The following is an 8,201-nucleotide window of genomic DNA, read 5'->3' on the forward strand; positions in this document are numbered from 1 at the left end:
AAATAAGCAGCCACTCACATAAATAGCCAACTGATGGTGCTAAGCAAACAACTAAACATAGCTTCTGTTAATGGACAGCAACTAAACAATACTGATGGAGCATTCATCCTCCATTACTGAGAATCATCAAGCCACACAGTAGTATAGATCAACAAACAGCAATAATAAACAACACCAAGACAGAGCAGCAATAGTAGGTCTTATCAAAAGCAAAACAGAACAGCCCCATGCTACCATAGACTCCACGCATCTCAGCAACAATCCATATCAGCAGCAAAGGAGACTTGAACACCTCTATTTAAATGTTGTCACTAATAAATTTTTATTTATTAACAGATTACAAAAATATGTTCTATAAAGATGCTTTGAGATATATAAAATTATCAATAATTAAATGAAACTATGATCGTTTGTGAAGATCATGAAGATCATTGTTGAATGTTTTAAATGAATGTTTAAGCCTTGATGTTCTTTAATATATTCTTCCTATCTATTTGGGGTGCATAGGCACTAATTACATTAATTATACTTTCTCCATTACAAGTTTAATTAGCATTATTATGTCTCCTATTTTTGTTATCTGTTTAGTTTCTTGTAAACATGCTATATTAATTTTCCTTCTAATCATAGTGTCTACTAATACCAGTCTTACTTGTTAGTGTACAAACATACGAAGTTGCCTATTTAAACCAACAACTCTGGTCTAACTTCTTTACCCACGGTCGTCTAGGAAAGTGCAGGGACCCTTCCCAATTTTTCATTACACCTGATCACCGACGCAATGCCCCTTGCCCATTTTTTTGAAGTGTCTGAGCAGGTGCAGCTCATTGCTTACAGAGAATGCCCCTATCCCTAATGCAAGAACACCCTAGCCCTTACAAACATGAAATCTATCCTTAGAAGCCTAAGGCAGGGGCCATTGCTTAGAGAAAAAGAAACAAAATATTAAATGAAATAATTGCTCTCTCAATTCAAGAGATCAACAGTTGTCTCCATATTTAAAGCGGGAAAAGATGTCTTTCTGGTTGAAGAAGAAATTGGAGAGAGAGAGAGAGAGAGGTAGGACCATATTCTTCTGCAGTTTCAGATAATCAAAGATTATTAGAAATATGTATGCAATACGACACAACGGACTCCAAATTCTGAAAATCTTTACTCTGAAATATGGAGTGGAATTCTTGAAATTGACATGAATAACTGTTTTCAAAGAAAGTATCATTGGCTTGATTTTTACTTGATCCTTAATTTGAAATGGGCATCCATATTCCATCAAAGCAAAGTCCACCAATACTACCATGCTTAACTGCACAAACTCTAACTAAAATATTTATCCTAACCATCAAGTTGTGCCAAAAACATGAATAACCCTTCCAGCACCAAAATGGAACTCAATTTCTGTACAGCAGAACTCAATTCCATTTTGTATAAATAAACATTGTAATTTTGCATTATTCTGATAATTGAGTCTCAATTATCCAATAATGGGTATATCTATACTTAGTTACTTAATTTTGCATTATTCTGATAATTGAGCTAACGATGAGATTAATAATGGAGCTAACGATGTATCTGCTTAGTGCATCTGCTTAGGTTACAATTAATCAAAACGTAAATGGGTATATTCAGAATTTTCTAAAAAACAAGAACAACAATTGAAATTATAATAACACCAGGAATTCAATGTTAGGTATGAGATGACAAAAGCAAATTAGATGAAATAAAAGGAAAATTAACAAACCAAACATAAAGATCTTCTCTATCAATTACAGTGAAGTAAATGGAATTGAGATCTGAATCAGAAAAGGGGAATTGGGTCTCTTATAGCAGAGGAAGATTAGACTGACCATTGTTTGAGTTGGTGCATCTGCTGCTTGGGTTTGCTGAAACTGGGCAGTGGTTAGTTCTAGTATACCTACTGCTATTATTGGGGTTCTATGCACCTTTAGCTGAGCTATACTGTAGGGCATGATGCAGCTGTGCTATGGTCTAAAATCTGGGACTATTATAGTGAGCTATTTGTTACTGCTGTACATATTGCTACTGTTTGATTGGTTGGATCTGCAAATCCTGATGGAGCCATGTAGTTGGTTGATGCTGCCGTAGTTGGTGTATCTGGTTGCTATTGGCTACTACTGTTACTATTGGTATTACTGAATTTTCTATTGGAAAATTTTGCTACAGCTAGAATGTTGTTTATTTTTGTCATGTACAGTTAGTTATTTGTTGGAGTTTTCGGATGCTCCTCCTAAATTGTTTGTTTTTATTTTTGTTTGCTGTCTATATTTCCTTATTTTATGGCCCCTCTTTGTCTGTTTGGGGTTTGATTTGGTCATGTTCTAGGGTTTAGGCTTTTTATTTTTTTAGCAGCATTTTAGTCTTTGTCCTGTTGTTATTAGGGCCTGAGGTATACCCCTTGTACATGTTATATATTTCATTGTCTTAATTTATGACTTATTCACCTAAAAAAGACAGTTTTTCTTGAAATTAGCTCAATGGTTGTACTTCTACATTTCCTATGTAGGCAAATGATTACCAAGTTCCCAAATAATTTTTCCTTTTTCAATGTTTTTGTTCAAAGAACTAGGAATGCTTGAAAACTAAGAGCATCTCCAATAGAGATGTTGACTTTGTGTGTTATATGACAAAAAATTACAAGTGAGACCAAAACTAAAATAAAAAATAAAAAATCAATCCCTATGAAACAAATTGCTTGAAATTTTTTGCACCATAGAATTATATTAAAACAGAGAATTTGTTTAGCTTAGTAAAATTCAGTATCTTACCGACACTAGATTGGGGGGCTGCCTCCCTCGGTGCCTCCATATCGACATCAAGTGGCTGTGAGTGTTGGGTATCCACATTGTCATGTAAATCCCCATTTGGAACAACAATTGCCTCGTGCGAAGGTTGAAGAGATGACTGCGCCAATCGTTTTGGTGGCATTGGTAAGCCCTAAAAAACATAATACAAAAGCATAAACAATAAATACATAAAAATGGATAAGTAAAGATATGTATATGGAAACCCATCAAGGCCACTGTTGATATTTGTAATCTGATCCAGTCCACTCCTTTTCTTCCCAAGTCTGGTCCTGACAAGTGGTTGCTTTGAATATTTTTAAAATGGTCAGGTAAAGGGTGTTGTCACTCAAAAACCTGTAGGCAAGTTGAGTGGTTGAGTGGTTGTGAGCTACCAGTAGTTCTAATATCTTTAATTGGTTTTTCCTAATTGTGTTCTTTGCAAGTTGTCAATCTGGTGTTTCCAACATGGTCAAATTATGTGTTATTTCGTTATACATTTGTGTTCCAGCTAACTTACTCCTACAGTTTGTTTTGGTATGCATATTGTTGTATGTAGGATGTATATTTTCTAGTTTTATTTTATGACTTATTCATCCAATAAAGCATACGGAAATATAAAGATAGTATTAACAAAGCATCGTTAACAAATATATAGCTATCAGTGACATAATAAAAAAAAATGAATGGCCATACATATAGTACCTCATCGTCAACACTTTCAAAGGACTCAGCATCAGTGTCATCCTCATGATCTGACGGTATGTAGTCATCATCATCTACCCTAATTTTCTTTCCCTTTTGATGAACACGATTGGGCTGAGTAGAACCCATCAAAGAAGTTGCTATACGCTTCAATTGTAGAGCATCCATTTTCTTATTATTCTTCTTGATTGTCTTATATCTTTCCATTTCGTACTCTGTTCGCTTCTGTTTCGCTAGAAAACCTGGTTTGATCCATTGTTTCTCCCCTTTGGCCATTTGGTTAACTAAAAAGCATAAATTTATATCAAACATGAAATATAAAGCATAATTTTACTTGAAGAGACGCAACAAAATATATCATAACCATGTAATGCATTAAAAACATATGTCCATATAGAAACCTAAAAACAACAAAAACTACATATCATAATCCATATCAGGTTCCATATCAAGATCCATATCATCATCAAGTACGCCAAGTTCTTCATCTTCTTCATCATCTCTACCATCTCTCTTTGTTTTATTTGAAATAACCTCAGCTTCAATATCATCCCTATGAAATCGAATAATATCTTCAATGTTGATCGGGACAACTGAGTTAATGTTTTCTTGTTGGAATGCATCATTAAATTCTGGTTGATCTGGTGGTTCTCCATCACCAACCTCTGGCACATCAAACACACCTCTATGTTGGACCCGTTGCACGACTTGCCAAGGTTGCCCCCATTTGGTGTCATTCAGGTAGAACACTAGCTTAGCTTGACTAGGCAAGATAAAAGGGTCAGATTGATACCATCGGCTTGTGACATCGATGCTTGTGCAATATGTGTCAGATCGTACTGTTCTACTTCTACCAGTGTTACCGGTGTTGTACCATTCACATTGAAACAAAACAACTTTATTTTGGCACATGTACTCAAATTCCCATATATTGCACAAGTGACCGTAGAATTCGTGCATCTCTCCCTTGTAGTCCCCTTCGGTAAGCACACCACTGTTTTGACTCTTACGACGATTGTCTAATTCCTTCGTGTGGAATCTGACACCATTGATTATACAACCCGAGTACTCTTTCACTAGCAAATTAGGACCATTCGCTAAGGACCACAATTCTTCGGTTGCTTCTGGTGCCTCATCAACTCTCAATCTATTTATCTACATCCACATGCAATGTGCAACACTTGAATTATGTTAGTAATGTTTGTATTTTATGCAAGCCTAATAGTGTTTGGCCAATTGTGAATATTAAAAATGACTTACATATTCTTTGAACCACTTTGGAAATTCCTTCTGTTGTATCTGAGTTATATCTTGTCCACTGGGAATTTGTAACAAATTCTTGTGTTCCCTACTCAAATAGTTTTGGTTAATGTGTGAAATACTACTATTATTAATGACTAATAACATGATAATTGTTAAAATATATATAATTATAAGAAACACGTACTGAAGATACTTCTCTATCTCAGGGCTATTGTATAATAAGAACCAATGAGCAATATCACGAAGTTCCTGTGACATCTCAACATGCTTTCTGATTTGGCCAATAGGACGAGCAGTTTCGGTGAATATTATCAAACCTTCACGACGGACTCCATAATCTTCATTTCGTGCATCTCGATTATGCACGGTTTCAATCCCTTCAAGGTACATTGAGCAAAAAGTAATGCACTCCTTGACAATGTAAGCCTCTGCAATAGAACCTTCTGGTCGAGCTCGATTGGTGACAAACTTTTTCAAAGATCCGAGAAACCTTGAAGAGATAACCAATTACGAGTATGGTTAGGCACACAACATAATCTATACCTTTCATTTGAAAGTACAATTTTAGAAATTACCTTTCAATCGGGTACATCCACCGATATTGCACAGGTCCTCCGAGAATAGTCTCACGTGGCAAGTGAATGGCCAAATGAACCATCACATCGAAGAAGGATGGAGGAAAGATCTTTTCAAACTTACATAGTATGAGTACTATACGTTCCTCTAATTTCTCCATTTCACTTCGTTTCAGTGTCCTTGAGCATAGATCTTGGAAGAAGCTACCTAACTCAAAAAGTGCTGTACTGATCTCTTTATCTACGTAACCACGCATCCCAATAGGAAGAATCCGTTGTATAAGTACATGGCAGTCGTGGCTTTTCAATCCTGTTAATCTACCATTTTTTGCATTTACTGATCTCGAAATGTTTGCCGCGTACCCATCTGGATACTTGACTGATTTCAAGAATTCAAAGAAACCCTCTCTCTCTTTAGGGGTCAATGAGAAGCTGGCTCGCGGCTTCACATATGATCCATCGGGATTTGTTGTCAACCACAATTCTTTCCTTATATTCATGTCTTCTAAATCCATCGGGAGCTAGTAAAAGTAATTCAAAACCTAATTACCAAATAAAGTATGTCGCGTAACTTTAAACTTAATCTCACCTATTTTTCTCAGCAAAAATTAAGATTTATTGATGTAATAGAAAAGGTTATAAAAGTACACCGCAAATACAAAATGAAACTTAAAGCTGTTTTGGGAATAAATTAAAAAATATTACAAAAATAGTCAACTCTTTTCTTTCCGTTTTTATATGTTTTCTTATAAAAAAAAAATCAAAAATCAACTTTTCAAAACAACCCTTAATATGATTAACATTCACAATTCATTTAATTTTTGAATAAATTTTTCAAGCTTTGTAATGTTGCTATAAATGAGAATTAGTATATAGAATTAGATACAAACATGGGGTCATTTTAGGGCAACTTAGAGCTGACTCTCTTATACGTTTCATATGGGATTTTAGGAAACAAAGATTGTAAACTAATCAACTCAACATTTATATGCTGAGAAAGTAAAGCCTAATGAGTAAATGTGGAGACCTGATTAGCATTATTACCTTTATTAACCAACATAAACAACCCCACAGCATAAGAATTTCGACATGCACATTCTCTAGAGTTGAGCTTAATGAGTAAATGGACTAGCTAATGCCACAACAAAGCAACTTAACATACCATAAGGACTTACTAATTAGGTCCCCCACGGTAGATAATTAATAAATACTTATGGTAGTGATTTTAGCAACATAAGTACTAAGAGCATCTCCAACCATACTCTTTATTTTTCACTAACTAAAGTACAAAAAAAGGACACTGTTTATTTTACCTAATTAGTTTAGCTATTGTGTGTTCCAATCATACTCTTTATTTTAACTAGTCATTCAAACTAACTTAACCAATTTTCAAAACAAAAAATGCTATATATATTACTGTATTTTTCATAGAATGCCACATACACACCAAACGCTGAAATGGTTGCCAATGTGACATTTGCGATAATATTTTTAAAAATAATATTTTTTAATATTAGTTTTAAAACTACTATAAAAAATAATGAGGAAATGACTAAGATTCCCAGTTGTAAGCAAATTAATTAATAAATGGAGATCATTTCAATTTAAACACTCCTTGTTTTGTTGAAAATGATTCAATGATAATTTTAGATAAATAAATGGAGATCATGTAAATTCAATAAAAAAAATGATTCAATGATAGTTGCAACAAACTCTCTAATGATATATAACAACAGCTAACATTCTGCTTCCAATGAAGAACTCTGCTACGATTAAAGCTAGAATCCCAAGTCTACAACCAACTCTGTAATGATATATAAAAGAGCTCTAATTCTGTTAACATTCCATCAAGCCTATATATTATAGAACTAAGAATTCTAGTGAAATTAAAACTAGTTTTGAAGTTTCAAATGAACATGAATAAAAGTATTTTGGTGGGGATTAACCTTTCACAGACAAGATTGCAGAGGTTAGCTGGGATATCAGGTTGTTCATAAACTAATTTTGTTGGCTTGTTCCTGTTTGGAGTTTGAAGTGAACAAGGAGGCACATAGACACCAACCTTATCACAATTTGACAAAGCTCAACCATGTCTTCAATTCCTATCTCCTATCTCTTATCCTCACGTACAAAATAATGGGTTTGTTTTGTTCTAATAACTAAATTAATTGAAATGGGAAGGAAACTGGTATGCTTGATTGAAATGTTTGATCCATTTCAATCAAACACTTCACCAACCAGACTCCAAACAGGAACACACCAACAAAAACTAAGAACAACAACCAACACACAGCATCAGTAACATACAGGGACAACAGACACACATAGATCAGAAACAGATCAGCCAAGAATCTGCAACAGAGCAGACAAAAAACCACGACCAGAGCAGACAAAAACCAGCAACATAGCAGACAAAAACCAGCGACAGAGCACCCAGAAACTAACAACAGATCAGTAACACACAGGAACAGATCAGCAACTTATTTGATGCATATTCCAATATACAAAGATTCATGATTAGGAAGATCTAACTCCCAAACAAGCATTGACACTAGATAATGTTTATGATGATGTTTACGGAGCTGATATGGGATCACCTTCAAGCCAAGGCCCCAAGCTAGACCTCTTGTCCAAAAAACATTTAGAAAAAAAATTGGGATTGTGTTCTTTCTGGATAGGTGATTCTACTCTTCAATGTTCTTAAAGATTGAAGAGTTGCTGCCTTGAGTCAATGCTTAAGGCTCCAACCAGGTCAAAACTATGGGTACTCTGCTCTCACATATGGAGAAAGGCATATGTATGAATTAGAATATGACAGACTTCCACATTTCATTCTATCAGACCAACTCAGTGAGATCCT

The 8,201-nt window shown here is 34.8% G+C and overlaps 1 long non-coding RNA gene across 1 annotated transcript; it reads right to left on the bottom strand.

Annotated features, from left to right (window-relative positions):
- Positions 1-2,637: 2,637 nt before the first annotated feature.
- On the bottom strand, positions 2,638-5,246 carry LOC145790892 (uncharacterized). The gene is made up of 3 exons (XR_014330239.1): positions 4,951-5,246; positions 3,504-4,851; positions 2,638-2,952 (listed from the first exon to the last, which is right to left on the bottom strand). It is a non-coding gene; the product is annotated as an uncharacterized LOC145790892 (long non-coding RNA).
- Positions 5,247-8,201: the final 2,955 nt, after the last annotated feature.

The sequence above is a fragment of the Camellia sinensis genome, chromosome 5 (genome assembly GCF_055761805.1).
Source record: "Camellia sinensis isolate YWXY chromosome 5, ASM5576180v1, whole genome shotgun sequence".
In the NCBI taxonomy this organism is placed as follows: Eukaryota; Viridiplantae; Streptophyta; class Magnoliopsida; order Ericales; family Theaceae; genus Camellia; species Camellia sinensis.